At 40.9% G+C, this 16,296-nt stretch overlaps 1 protein-coding gene across 2 annotated transcripts in view; it reads right to left on the bottom strand.

Annotated features, from left to right (window-relative positions):
• kcnq5b (potassium voltage-gated channel, KQT-like subfamily, member 5b) overlaps nucleotides 1–16,296 on the bottom strand; it is a 118,965-nt gene that overhangs the window by 31,296 nt on the left and 71,373 nt on the right. The gene's annotated exons all lie outside the window — the stretch shown is intronic.

Genomic DNA, 16,296 nt, shown 5'->3' with positions numbered 1-16,296 from the left:
CTGTTGATCATCGAAATGTGCACTAACGTGAAATTGTCTGCCGTGTTTTCCTCTGTGACAAACTCTTGAACTCATTCTGGCACTGCAGGAGAACCAGAACACGAACAACCTGGCAGCACAATCACAGAACTTATTTCCTTTCTGCAGTGAACCATGAGCCCCACTATTATTCAATTTCCTGAGATATCAAGTTAATCATGCTTGTTTGTGTAACATGATTTGCAAGAAACAAGCAGTGAAACTGCGGCTATTGGACAACAAGCAACATCCGACCATTTCCACACTCCGACTGTCGTTCCCTCCGCCAGGAAACCCTAGCCTTCCATCTTCATAACCATAACATGTTTTTTTTCCATTGCATAAATCTTCCAAAAACACACCATTGTCTAAGATACAAGCGTGTGGTTTAGAGTTACGGTGGCTCTTGATGCTGAACGGTGCGAGCACATCTGTGTTTTATCATCTCAGATCTCCTCTTAAGCCTTCTGGAAAAACACCGGTTGATATGCTGTGTGTGTACTTTTCAATGTTGTCCAACGAGAGGCTTAAGTAAAGCAGACACGGCTTTTATAGTCATGTCCTGTTTCATGTTTGTACAGTAATACATCAATGATTCATACTGGAGACCCTTCGATAAGCTAGAACTATCTAGGAAGTCGTCCTTTGAAACTGTTTGGGAAAAAGGGTAGACACTTTCAAAAAATACTTAGCAACTGATTGGACAAACCATCTGACTCATCAGGTTACATACAAAGTGAGGAACCTACAGAGCATTATAACCTGATCTTCAGCTCTGCTCGTCTTTACTGACTGACTGACTTACTGTCTATCACAGGCTAACCTCAGCCAATCAGGTCATCAGTAGGAGAGCGCTACCAGCAAAGGATCCAGTTGGTAAATCAAACTCTTACCACCAGTCAGGAGAAGAGCGAAAACAAGAAAAGTTGTTGTTCTTTGCTCTTCTTTCAGTGAAATAAACTTAATTTCCTATAACTGATGCTAAAGCAGTTATGCTAACCTCTTGTGGAGTTGCCATTGTTGTTTTCAAACAGTTGCTTCTTTCTCTGGTTTTTAAATCTAAGGCACATCTACAGCTGCCAAGAGTTCCTCATAGAAAGCTGATCAGTTGAATCTCTGTGTATTCAGCCACAGGTGCAAAGCTTGAAGTCTGGCAAGATGGAACTGCAAGATCACATCACCTCACAGATCCAGCTGTCTCGGTAACTACGAAGGACCATGTTTTACAATGTCTCATTGTTTTCACATTGTCATTTGATACAATGCTTTTTGTTCTTCATAATCCCGGTAGTTCTATTTAAGAAGAGTTTGACGATCACTGGGAGCAGATCTCTGTCTGTCAGAATGTATTTACGTTGTTAACACTGAACAAATTCATTGTACTGTCCTGGGACCAACTGTTCTGATCTTCCAGGTTACATCATTATTTAACAAATAAACATGAGTGCATGTGTACGCCATCTGAATCCAGTGCAGGTGTGGCGGACCCGGCAACTGTGATGGAACAAGTTTCATTACAGGAGGTTCAAAAGATTTCATAGCTATAGCAGAACACATGCCAGCTGGAGAGTGTATCCAAAACTGGGTTTGCTTAAAGTTTATAATGTTACATACTTTATACATTCAGTGTTGGTGCTATGAAAATACAGGCTGAGTATTTTGTAACTGGATTTCTTAGTCTCTTAGCCAGTTCAATCATATGATGTCTTCATAACCACTCTGTTTCTCATCCAATAGTGCATACTTATTTGAATTCTTCAAAAGCTTTTTACGGTCAACATAATTCATTTCTGTTTGCAAAAATGTCATTATAGGCAATATACAGTGCCTGTAAAAAGTATTTTCCCTTTTTATTGCTTTCATAAATTGAATCATGGTCAATATAATTAGGCTTTTTTGACAAAACATTTACAAAAGAAAACTCTTTAATGTCAAAGTGAAAGCAAATTCCTACAAAGTGATGTCAATTAAATAAAAATATATAATGTAAAATATGTGATTGCATAAGTTTTCACCCCCTTCAAGTCAGTATTTAGTAGATGCACCTTTGGCTTTAATCACAGCACTGAGTCTGTGTGGATAGGTCTCAATCAGGCCTGGACAGCTGGACACTGCAGTTTTATTCCATTCTTCTTTGCAAAACTGAAGACGTGCACAGCCCTTTTCAAGTTCAGCCACAACCCAAGACAAACATCCAAGGGTGTGAATACTTGTTATAGGCAGTGTAACATCTGGGCTACCCTTGATGCAGTTTGTCCATCTCCACAGCTGTATTGAAGTCGAGACCTGAGACTTACTATCAGCCCCTTGGCGCTGACATGACCCCAGATTGTCACAGAGTTAAAAGGAAGTGTTTCAAGCTAAAAATTGGAGGCCATCAGGATAACCGCCAATGATTGAATGGCCACACATCCACGAGTGTGGTTATGTGATTTTTCCTCGACCGTTACGTTCTCCTCCTGCTCAGTCACATGACTTGAGAGCTGCTGGAGGTTCCGAGTGAAACAGAAGCATTAAGTATCAAAAGTTTGAGGTTTGCTCTGTTGACATTTCCAAAGATTTGAATAATGTGCTTTTGATTGGAGGAAAACATCTAGTGACAAGCATTGTGGTGCTGTCAGCTGAAAAGCAAGCTCCTTGTCACCGGCACACCTACGCCTCTCGCATTTACAAGGTTGTCAGACCGAAAATTACAGAGTGACAATCAACCGTAGCCTAACTCATGTTTCCCTTTTGAATATATTTACTTTAAATGGAAGTATAGAACTACTGAAAAGCCCCCTTACAGCATCTTTCAGCTCTCATAGAAGTCCATTAATTAATCCCATAAACTAGTGTTCTCAGCCAGCCCTGGTCCCTGCTGTGTGCACTCACAGGCAGCAAAACTGATCTGAAGTGTTTCGCCGGCACTCCAGAGCACAGTGATTGCTCTTAACCTTCCAAACAGCGGCGGCTGAAAATGAAGGTGGCCCACACACACACACAAACACACCCTTGCAATCACAACCTCACCTCTTAAAATTGGTTGTGATGAAAAAACAACACATAAATTAAATTTTAGCCCCTTGTCAGGTGCAACGCTATGATGCGTGTAACCAGCTTTACACTGTGAGTGGCTTCTGCAGCACTAATTGAGCCTTGCCAGCTGCCTGATCAGTACTGAACATGTGTAACTCTCAACAGAGATGAGAAAGAAACGAGATATCTCACTCCTTAGCTACTAACATCATCAGTTCCAGGAAACAATGTGTCTAATTCAGAATGTTATTAAGACTTTTAAAACACGTTTAACGTCTTCTTGATGTATTCTGATTAGGTTTGTGATCTGCTGCTTTCTACTGTTCCCTGTTTTTCTGGCATGTTCGTGACGACAAACTCCACGCAAAAAAAACCAACCAAATAAAATTTAAAAAAAAACAGGAAGGCAAACTCATCTCCTCATTTTAAAAATGTGCATGTACACAATGATTTTAGTTATAAGTGGTATATCAGGACCTTTATATACAGCAGGTGTGGTGTTTTACACGTCTGTGTCCAGCAACATTATTGTCCATGTCTCTGAGCCTTTAGGATATATCCTGATTAGATATTTGGATATTTAAGGTTTATTTATTTATCACACTGAGTAAACATTGTAACTATTATTAAAAATATTCTTCCCAAGAACCCAGGCTTTGAATCTGAATCTGAATATTTTTCCCTAATTCCTCCTTTGAATCTGTGTTGTAGTCTGGCTTTTGTGTCAGGTCAATGATTTTTTTCCTGAAATGAACAAGGTATCCTGGATACTAATGAACAAGAAAATCAGCACAAAATAGGCCCACAGACTGAGTGTAACATGTAAAGAACCATTACTCTGATGATTCCCGTTCACATGCTAATTGGGTCACAGCAGACTAATAGACTAATGATCACATCTGATTGGGTTTCTTCTGAAGGATGATTACAGAAGAAGCTCTCACTCATGTAGATATGTCCTCTGATGCTGTCCATGGTCCTGAAACTAAATTCTGCTCCTGCCTCTGATACCTGTGGGCTGTTGATTCATCATTAAGGTTTGCTTTCACAGCGCACCATCATGCTATTTCATTTGGCTTGATATGAAAGTAGATATTTAATTGTCTATGTCTTTGAAGCTAATAAATATCTCTTCCTATTACCATCTAAACTGAGCCGTGTCTCAGATCCAAACCACATAATACTATCCTTGCCACAGTGTAACAGAAGTGAATGCACGTCACCACTGTGAACAAACAGGAAATAACATCAGAAGTGCAACAAATGTTAATCAAACTTAGCTTTGGAAAACTGCAGCCAGTTAAAAAGAAAGCACAATGTTTTTCCATGGATGAAATACTTTGTGTTTTCTAAGATGTTCCTGGAGCTATTTCACCCATAACCACAGTTTTCATTTCATCATGCTGTTTGTGGCTCCCCTGTTTCCATACTGCACTGTGGGGCAAAAGCACTCACCATAAACCACACGCTCAATAATTAAGCAAAGTCTTAAGTTCAAGTTCAAGTTCATGTCACTTTTCCAGTATGAACACTAAACTTGCAATTATTCTCAACATGGATCAATCAGTTGCTTTGCTTTGGCAGAAGATACAGTTCTCAAATAGCATTGCTGGAGTTGCAGACATAACAAAAATGACTTCTTAAACTTAATCTGTATGTTTTGTATTATTAGATTATTGAGCAGCTTTCACATCAAATGTGTGGTAATGAGAGTTTTTCGGAACTGTAATTTTGTGGTATTTTTATGTTTTAGCTTCAGGTTTCAATAGAGGATCTTAGACTTTTATACTGCTTTCAAATATTGGTACAGTAGTTACTGAAAACATAGATAGTGAAGCCAATGGTAACACCTCATTAACTATATTAACCATCATTAAATAAATAGTATATTTATAGTTAATTACACTTACGTTAATAGTATTTCACTGTTAACAATTAATTACTTTATATACCATTTATTATGCATTTGTTATTGTAAAGTTGCCACTGATGTTTATACAATGGCTTAATAACTGGTTTATAAAGCATGTAATTGGTTGATATAACAGTGAAGTTTAACTATAAAATTTGGGGACTGAATGATACCGATACCAATTATCAAGATTTAGAATAACAGTGATGAAATGTAACTAAGTACAGTTTATTTAAGTACTGTACTTAAAGGTGCAATATGTAAGACCTGGCCACCTGATGAATTCATGCAGATAGGGACAGCATATCACCAGAGAAACCACTAACTGCTGCTAACTATAGCTGCTGTCAGCTAGTTATCTCAGTCAGCCATGCAGTTAGCGGTCTGAGTGGTGGACGGGCCTGGGCTAGCTGGTTAGCATGCTAACATCCGCTGATATCTCTGCAACACAATACAAAGACTTTAAGTACAATTTTGAGTTACCTGTGCATTTTCATTTTCTGCTTTGTACTCCAACTCCACTACATTTGTTTTATAACTTCAGTTACTAGTTCTTTCGCAGATTACCTGTGACATATAACCAATCCAAGTTATATATCAGAGTGGTGACAGCAGACAAAGAACGGATGCTGCATCAGAGCCAACATAATTTTAAACAAATGTATTTTATCGGCAATCGGACACAAAAAGCACTGATAGTGACAATCCAGAAAATGCTGAATATCTTCCCTGTCTGTCCTGAATGTATGTACCATTTATTAGATTTATTAATGAAGGTTATTACAAAGTGTTACCGAGCTGATCGTGTGTTTTCTCTCCATAATTAAGCCATCAGATGTCATCACGAAGAGTAACACATCATCTATAAACAAGTTCATCACTAATGGTATCGACATAATTACCCACAGTAGTGTGGGTGCCTCCTTTACTGGTGACTGTGACCCAAAGACACAACTCATGACCTCTGACCTTCCCTGTGAGGCCACGCATGCAGTTACATTCCAGTCAGCCATGCATTGCATGTCTCAAAGCATTCCTTACATTCGCTGTGGCAAAGTGTTGGTCTATTCCAACAGCGACAGACCCTCTCAGTGCACTCAGCACATTTCAGAAGCTTCCATGGGGGAGGAGAAGATTTAAGGGACACGTCATACACTGTTAGATTGTTATCACTTGTTTAAGTACTGTAATTACGTTGCCTCTCTCAGCGCAGTCAAGCATATATGCACATACACTCTAAATCTGCAGGACGGCATGTGTGTGCATCCGTGTTCTCTTCAAGCAACGTTTTATAAGCCACGGGGCTGACAGCGAGCCAGGGAAATGAGTGTGACCGTAAAGCTCAGAGGATGCTGCTACCAGCTAAAGATGACAGAACAATTTCCATAATGCACCTGGGCTCTTTCAAGGCTGAGCCGTGGATTCACTCTGTAGTTTGTCAAGCAGTGGGGGTGGGGTTTATTGTGTCTCTCCTCTCCCAGTACGCCGATGGTATGAGGCTTTGAAAGAGAGAGCAGAATGAGCAGAATGTGTTCGCTTGGCTCAAAGAGCGGGGCAAGGGAGGATTTTCATGACGTCTGACAATTGATATGGTGATGTGTTTAAGAGGAGTCCTGTGGGTTTGTTTGTTGGTGCGCGAGGCTCTTTGCAGTGCACAGTGTTTAGAGGAATCAAGCACTTTGGATAACACAGACTGAGTCTCATCTGTTGGTGCTCAGTGTATCACATAACAAAGCACCGCAGGAGGATTTTGTAACTTTTGTGGCTACATTGAGTATAATAAACACATACACTTTAACCTGAGTATTATATTTTTTTAGTTTTCAATGACGTCCTGTTTTGAGTTGTTTGGGTTAATGAAAGGAAGTTCACCCCCTCACAATGAGAGGTTTGACATGTTTGGAAAAAAAACTGTAAGGTCAAGACATGCCAGGCATCTTGTTGACTGCCAAGATCTTAAACTGTGAATTGTTCATCTTCTTCTTCATAGACAGAGAATTAAGTCATTCAATTTGGTTTTACCTTGCGTGGCTTTTGCATGTACACACAGGCTGAACCTATTAAGCTCTGTGAGTTTTGAGAGTAATTAGACCCACGGTGGCTCTTCCTATTACATCCATGATACTTGCCAATACTCTCAGTTATGCTGCTCAGCCAGGACCTCCACCGACATGTTCTTACATCACTGGATGGAGTAAGGGCTACAAGCTGTGAAAAAAAAAAACAGGTTTGCCTTCTCTTGAGCCAGTGTTTGGTTTGTCTGTTCTGGACTATTGTAGAAACATGGTGGACTCCACGGCAGAGGGTCCGGTTTCAGGTGATTATAGACTTAAAACACGTGTGAGTATCATATTCAATTTTTGCAGCTGAATCCCCACCTTTAGGGCAACATACTGCCAATCCTCTCTGACAACTTTTTATTGCCACGGTATTTGAAAGTAAAATGTAGCTAACATTAGCTAGAAAGCTAAGAAGACACAGTATATAAATAAGAAAACTTTGGAGTTAGCGGGTGGCTAGCTGGAGGGATCCCTTCCAGACAAGGACGCTACGTTAAATCTGGACACAGTGTTGGAGGCACTTTGAAGCCAATAAAGCTCGACTTCCTGGGTATTAAAACACCCAGATCTTCTGTGTTGTGTGGCCCATAGAGTGTGCGCACTAAGGTGTTACTGTAGTGTTTCGCTACAACACTGAATGACAGCTTTTAGACTTTATAGTTGACAAAACAGGGACAGAAGGTTCTGAGAATACAGGATGGGTGTTAATGATATATTCACTGACATGAAACATGACATGATGTAGCTGTAGCACCACTGAAGATCATGGCCTCAGCTTAAGTGACAGGGCACTGATGCAGTGCTGTAGAATGTCATCTCATATTAAATACAAGCATGTCGTGCAGACAGTTTTTTTCTGCCTCAGCCTGCTCGTAGATGTACCTGTCAGCATCTTTTTTGTGCCCTCACATCCTCCCCCATCAAACATGAAACATTTAATGGTAGATCCAAGTGGTGCACATGCAGCTGACTGGCTTTTTTTCCTCTATGTAAGTTGTTTCTTTAAAATCTATCAGTCTTCAGTACATTTAAAGTCTATGATCAAAGATGTGAAACATGTTTTACTTGTGCTCTCCCTGACAAGATGATAACTATATTATTATACAGTAGGTATTATAGGTTCAGCCAAGAAGGCCAGGCAGGGAAGCTTGCTTTTGACAGCAAGTAAATGAAACACTTTGAAAACCACAAATAACATCATGTCCTGATGTCACAGGAACATGCACACAGGCTCTAAGGCTTCAGAAACACAGTGGGTACTTGGGGACTGTGCAGTTTGCTCCTCTTCAGCTCGTAATGCAGTCTGTGATTTTTGTTAGAAGTCTTATAAATAAAAAGAAATGGCAACGACAGCCATCCGATCCTGCAGTGCACTGTTAATTTCGTAATAATTCAAACATTTTGTGCCTCTTTTTGAAAGCGTGTGCCGTTATATTGTATAACCAATTACTCCCTGATCACACCTTAGTTCAAACAGAGCACCAAACAGGTAATTAGTACCAAAAACATGGTCCATCCTGTAATTCTTCACAGCTACACAGCTGAAAGATATCACAGCTTAACTCCCAAAAAAGAAACACAAGAGGGAAACAGGAGGAGCCTGTGCAAGGCCATGCACACAATCCCTGTGCTGTGAATTGATGTGCAATAACAAAAGCGAAATGTGAAGGTGCTTCAAGTAGATACAGCCACAGAGACCACCCACAGCACACTGCTATTTCACACTTGTCCTTCATTTGAACACATCCAAGAGACCATAATGAAAATTCAGCAAGAACTGGGTGTATAATGAAAAGTTAAGAGCCTTTAACACACTTGGTAGAAAAGAAAGAGCGATACATCTGGATGAAACCACAAGTGTGCAAACCCGTAAAGCAGCCTCACTCCAGTTTAATGTGTCCTGTTCTCTCATACAGACGCACGTAAAGAGGCTGCGCAAATTAAATCTCCATCAGCAGAGCTGTAGGAGGACTTGTAATGGAAAGTAAAGGAGGAACTGAACAATTGTGACTTCATAAAAGTGCCAGACCTTCAGCGTGCAGCCTCCCCCTGTTAATGCTGTGTTGTTGGCGATGTCTCCATTCTTACAGCATAGTTGCAGGAAAAACTATATCTTTTATATATTAACCATTTAATATCAGAATCATATTATTTGTGCTGATTTTAAATGAAAAAGAAGCTGCAATTTCAAACAAGGGGAAAAGGTTTTTGTCTGACAACGATGTGCTCGTGGCACAGTATGCACACCCTGAGCCTACAGGGTTGGGTGCTATCAAAGTCTGGCTTATTCTTTCTGGTTTTGCAAACTTCTCCAACTCCAGCTTTACCTTCAAACGAAAAATACCTTTGGCCTTGCAGGTGACTGTACTAGGTTTGCTTCCTCAAAGATGGTTATGTTGAAGAACACAAACCACTGTGTATGACAATCCACTCAGTCTGATGATTGAAGAAACAGACAGTGGGCTGTGTTTGATTGTCTCGCATCAATTTCAGGCAAGTAGCTTGATAGTACACTTAAGTATTTGCAATTAAGTACAATTAAGAATTATCAGCATCTCCTGTTCAAACTTCTGAGTCTGTACCTCATTCGGGACAGTGAGGCAGTCCATCAGTCCGAAGCCAACATTGTGTTAGCTGACGGAGTCATATTTTCCATTGTGTGGACATGTCTAACTTTTTGTACCCATTGAGCTATTGTAGGAGGGTTGGGCTTCATCCAGTTGATAGTTATCATTTTTTTCGCAATCATCAACAATATATGCAATATGTATTGGCGGTCCTTAGTATACAGGTGTTGTGGTGATATTTCCAGTATGAACAGTAGAGGGTCCAGTGGGATGTCGATTCCTAAGATTTTCTCCCATTCGCTCTTGAATCTCATCTTCACCTTCCGATCAAATTGCCACCTGTTTTTTTTTTAAACAGACACACTTTCACAACTGGGCTTTAACGATACCAACAGATTTCAGTCACAGACATCCTCCTACCACGCAGAATCCCATCTGGTAACTAGGCCACTCCAAATCACAGAGACTATTTCATGCTGAGAGAGATGCTGGTTGGTCTCGATGGACAGCATCTCGGAACAGGAGCACTCATCTGTGTTTCAATTATCTTTATGTTAATGCCTCACAGCCACCCAAGTGTATTTGGAGACCCATTTTAGCATTGTATACTTTTATTGTTCTAGCTGTCAATCCCTGATCGAGGTGCTGTCTGGTGTAACTTTCCTCCTATAAAAACAGTGATGCGGCCGTTCTTCTTTAAAAGATGTAATATGTAAGAATTGGCCACCTCCTAAATTAATTCTCTAAATAAACAGGGGGAGGATTGTCATTATAGAAACCACTAACTGCTGCTAATTGTAGCTGCTATTAGCTAGTTAGCTCAGTAAGCTGTGTAGTAAGCGGTCCAGACTGGGAGCTCGGAGTGGTTTTATGAGGAAGGACAGGGCTTGCTATTTAGCATGCTAACTTAAAAAAAAAATCTTATCTCTTCACATTCTGTTGATAATTTAAGTACATTTTTGACAAAAAATCCTTACATATAGCATCTTTAATGTAGGCCTACTTATATCGTTATTTTGTACAAGCAGGTGCACTAAGCATGAAAGGTGTAAGTGCACCTGGTTGTTGCGATTTAATGCTGTACCACGTTGGTTTTGTTGGGCTACATCATTGACAGCGAGCCCCCTCCACAAGCGGCTCACTGGCTGCTGTTGTGAAAGCTGAGTTGCAGGTGCATAAACTCTAAAGCATGAGGTGTTTTTCAAACGTACTGCTGAGGAAGAGAGGCAACAAAGCAGGACCATACAGGGAGAGAGGAACAGAAACACAAGGCAAGCCAATTAAAGCAACACTGTGTAGGAAAACTTTTAACACTTCGCACACAACTTCAATTATCCCTGATATGGGAGTGGATATTGTCCAGAGCGATCATTGTTAGGGATAGATCTGTGTCATTTGCGAGCCTATTGATCCGATTCCACAGTTGGAAACGTCCTCAGTGACTTTCTCGTACAGTCGACTGTGACGTGCTTCGTCCAGTGGCGTCCCACTTTTCAGTGACACTCTCCATCGATCAACACTATTTGTCTACCTTCTCCAGCCAGTGATGGGTCAATACTCGGGCCTTCGGGCTACGCCCCACTTCCACCTCCAATCTCACTCTAGGCAAACAAGTATTAATGGTGCCAGGTGAGAGGATAATGAGGCACCCAGACGCACTGAGGTCGGGGAGTGGCAGAGACGCACAGAGCTCTCATTGTCACACCGTAACGAGAGACGGACGTGGAAGAGGAGTGAAGCGGTGTCCTGGACTGACCCCACAGAGTTTGGAAAACTAATACCTTTATGTCCTGCATAAAGGCATCACCTGTCCAGATGGTGCCTTGGCCAAAAACCACTGGAACCACCACACCCACGCTCCCCTGTGGTGTGCGCAGCTACCTACTCAAAGGTCAAACTCATAAATAAATAAACCTACTGTATGTGCGGAAGATGAATCAGCACAGTGGGTGAGAATAAAGTTAGAGGCTTGAATTCATTCAGGACAGCTGCAACAGAGTCTTAAAGGTCAGCAGAGGTTAGATAAAAAGAGTTTCAGCAGAACTGGTCAGCGCTAAAATGAAGGCTGTTGACGAGACATATTGACCCTGTGCTTCAGACTTCAGAGCTATAAACTAAGTCAGAACTCAGGGGGGTAAACCACCTCACACGTTACTCTCACTTGAGTATGGTGGAGACCAGCGGAGCCAAGTCCTGTGCAGCAAATTCATTCGCTGTAATATGTGCTCAGGCAAACCCCTATGACCTCAAAATAGCAAGGACCCCATTAATCAACAGCTCAGGAGTAGGCTGGTCGATGGGCTGACGTCTAGCATCCATCTCCATGCAGTCTAAATTTGGGTGATAACAGAGGATGATGGCTGAGAACATTAAAATGGGCTGCGCTGTCGCGCCAGAGCTGAATTATTAATCTCACACAGATGTACGCTGTGACGGCAGCTTTTCAATCAACCGGCAAACTTCATCCTTTAATCTTCATCTCCTCTGTTTTGCTTATTTTCTCCGGTGGCAACTGATGCTGGAGGAAGTCATTCAAATATATTCACTTTTGTCTGCCACACCACAAACTACAAGAAGTCTACCATCTCTTTATCGCATCGCGTCAGTGAACTTTAAACAATCACACTCTTCAACATTTGTACCATTTTTTTCTACGTATTTTCTGCTGGATGTGTTACTTTCGACATCTTCACCATAGCAACTTCGTAAGGTGATATTATGTATATGTTGTGTTTCCACTGTGGTGGGTCCATAATTTGTGACCTCAAACAGAACTCACAGAAGATATTTGATGTGATTTATTGCTCCTCGTGTCCACATCCAAGTGTTTTGAGCAAGAAACTAAACCAGTGGTTTAAACCAATGATGGTCAGGCCAGTGTGTAAATATATGTAGTCGGAGGTAAGTTTAAAGCCCTTGGACTAAAAAAATCACTATTTAAATCCAGTCATTTGGTTTGGAGACAGCTTGTTTTGAAGATCTTGCTCTTATGTAATCCTGTCGCTTGCGTTGAAGGCACTGCATGGACCAAAAACTGCCAAGACCACAAGTGTGTTGTATGTTGAGTTTATGACGTTATGCTGGTCTGGCAGAGGTCTGCTGGAGCAAGCTCTAACATGTGCTTATGTCAGCTATCATAGCTAATGTTGGCTAATGTTAGCTATCATAGCTAACATTAGGTTCTCTGTGAAAAGCAATGAGGGAGAGCAACAAGCTTAGTTGCTCCGTGGGAGTTTCAGACAAACTCGTGAAGTCGCCATGAGAGTGCAGTCAAACAATCTGCCATTTGGATTTGATGTTTATTTCAAATACAGCTGTTTCCTTTTCATTTCAGGTTTTGTTTTTAATGTCACATTTTATTTTTGATACCATTTACTGTCACTGTTCTCGCCTCATAGCAGCTGGCTGGAGGGTGATCGCCGGGGAACATGGCTACATTGTATGTCAGTTCCAGTAAAGAAATATCTAATATCATATTATATAACGTGTGTTAACTTAGGCTACAGATGTAGGAAGATCGGCTATCTTAGCAAACATATTTTATTTGAGTGGTGTTGTCTCTGATCTCATACACAAAGCTGATAGGTGGGTAAAAGAAGGTCTCTTTTTAACAGATTTAGCGTGGACACAGGGCATCCAATGTGACGCGATGTTGGACACTCGTTTGCTGTGAGGACACTGTGATTTACTTATTGGATTTTCTGTTCTGTGTTTTCATCTGTAGATTAGTGCTCCTCTGTTTGCCTGTTCCCCCATAGTGTCTTTCACTGCTTAAACAAATTAGATGATTTCAAATTACCAAATATTTTATATTCCCACTTTTATAAAGACTTTAATTCGCTTTTTAGAAGAAAAGTGAATGTTTCCTCGTATATTCTTGCTGGAATTCATGCCAACAATGCACTGAACTTCAGTGGAGGTTTTATGTGTGTATATATGTACAGTTTATGGGCATAAACATATCACTGAGGAGACAAAAAAAACAGCTTGGAGGCCCACATAACTTACTGAGAATATCTGTAAATATCTGAAGATGCACCACAAGGCTTAACACACCAGTGTGTCCCACAGGAGCAGGGAGCCTCGAGCAAGGCCACGAATGCACGAAAAGCAGGGAAAAAACAACAACAACTGGGCAGTGGGCAGGGTGGGTGGCAGACAAGATGGCTATCAGAAAAGAAAGAATTAAAGTGGAATCTCTGTGGTTAAACTGGATGATCAACAAGCATGGGAGGGAGAGGAAGGAGGGAAGAGCGAGAGGAACGGCAGATCCATTTACAAAATATTCTCCACTTCTGCCTAAACAATTGGCTTTTTTGGTTTAGTGTGCCTCTGACAGTATGACAATACACTGAAAGTAAAAAACATGGAATAATCTTCCTCTTTCTTGGAGGCAAAACACGTCTATCAGGAGACAAATTTGTCTGATGATAGAATGTCTCATCAGATGTCCATGAATGCAACATATTTTTCAGCTGTTAAAACGTGTATTGGAGAAATACTTCACTTCCATTCAGTTTTTCAGCGGTGGACTGGGAGCACAGTCATTGGAAATGTGATAACGCTGTGATGAATGAACCCTGGACGACATGACAAATTACCTGCAGGGGGCCACTAAAGACTTTACGGAGACTCCATAACTCCAACACTGATAGGATCTCATAAAAAATATACAGAGGACTAAGAGCAGGGCTCTGTGATGAGGCCTTAATAATTCTCAGCAGATATCTGATTTAACAAGGACAATGACCGAGTGTCAGCATCTTTAATGGCAGCCAACATAAACCACCAAGATACTTTTAACATGAAAGATCATCAATAGCTGTATATCATACAACCTGCCTGTCCCTGCACAACATGTGTATCAAAAAAGCAGCTTTCTTCCTACATTCTTCCAGCTGAGGATCAACATGTCGGGATATTGTTAAATACTTTAACACATTTAAATAACTGAATGTAGTGTTTCCCCCCCTCTACATGAGTGTAAACAAAGCCATTGACCCAGTGTCACCTCAGCTCACCCCATTCATAATCTGGTAATCTGGTTATTCCATAATCATGGTGGTAACGTCACATCCGGTTTTCTAAACATAGTCTTACAGAAGCCACTGAGAAGCATGTATGATCCCTGATCCAGTTAGTGTGAAACATGGAAGCAACCAGCCGGGCCTGTCTGCAGACAACAGCCAGCATGTAGACTGTTAGGAAACAGGAGGTGCATTCATAGTGTTTACAGTCTTATTGCATTTCTATTTCTGTTGGGGAGGTTGTTTGGTGGGCATCAAGTATGTGTCCAAAAAAGGAAACAGTTGCTCTCTGTAAATAGAAATACAAGAATATGTCCAAGCTGATTTTAGAAAAGACATTAAATAATTCTATAGATAAAGAAAAGCAGCAACACTGTGTAATGAAGCAGCTGTCACTTGCTGCCCACAGCACAAACCAAGCAACCTGTACAGTTAAAAGTCATGGTACAGTAGCTGGGATGTGTCCATTTGGAGACTGAATGTAATAAAGTCGCTGCTTTTCTGAAGGGTTGATGTGCTTTGATGAGAACTTATATGCTCACGAGGCTTACATACAATCAAGACTTATATAGCATAGCTGCAACCGAGTGCGTGCAGCCATCCATGTGGTGATGCTGTTCACATGCACACGACCTCACAAACACTCGGCCTACACGGCAAATTTCAGCCTCATAGAAAGAAAGCTTTGGTTCCTCGAGGGTGGACACAGCTTTGTGGACCAACAGAAGGAGATACTGCTGTGATCAGCGATACCTCCCACAAGTGTCTTCCACAACAGAGTTAGGGGGCGTGGCAAAAAAGGGTGTACAGTATGTGTGTGTGTTCGGTCCTCTTACATGAATCTTTTAAGAAATGATGTGCCTTTTTGTTAAAGGACCGTTACCATTACTACACCTGCCTTTAAGCAGTTTGCATGAACAGTTAATGAGCTGTCTTTTTGCCGAGTGCTGAGGACAGCAAATCACACATACACAACAATGAAAGCTCTCAGGGGACATTAAAACACACGCGCAAACAGTAAAAGGCTAACTGGATGTGTGTGCCTTTATCTTCAGGAGATCGGACGCATGTAATCAGGAAGTAAAGATGAAAAACATATCATCAAGGCCATTTTCAGGTAGTCATCTATGCATTTTCATCAAGTTTAAAGGATAAGTTCACAAGAAAACTAAAATGTAGTCATTATCTACTCACCAGCATGCAGATGGGCAGTTAAAACGACTTACACATTAAACAACTGATGAAATAATAAAACAAGAAGGCTTCAACATAATCCAGCAAACATCCGGAAGTCCACATTAATTTGAAAAGACATTATTTACAACCTCAACATGTGGTTGAACTTGTGTTCCCAATTCAGACAAGTTCAACTAGAGATCTAGGGGAGGTTGGTCTTTATGACGGTGGAGCTGAATGGAGCCGAGTCTTTCTGTTAAGCTCCAGAAATGTTTCTGACTACCAAACTTGACTTTTCATCTGTGAGTAGATAATGACTGAATCTGTATTTTTGGGCGTATTGTGCTGTGTTTGCCTGAGTGTTTTTGTATTTTTGCAGTGCACTTCCCTTGATTAACACTCATTTAAGGTCTCTTTCATACGCATTTAGTTTTTCCGTGAGCATGTTTTCTTATTTTCTTCTCTCTGCCTCTATGGTTTTGTACTGGGTAATTCTTTTTACATCATTATGGTTATTT

This window comes from Pagrus pagrus (genome assembly GCF_965226575.1).
Source record: "Pagrus pagrus genome assembly, chromosome: 2".
Taxonomy (NCBI): domain Eukaryota; kingdom Metazoa; phylum Chordata; class Actinopteri; order Spariformes; family Sparidae; genus Pagrus; species Pagrus pagrus.
This window is presented reverse-complemented; position numbering and strand designations above follow the sequence as displayed.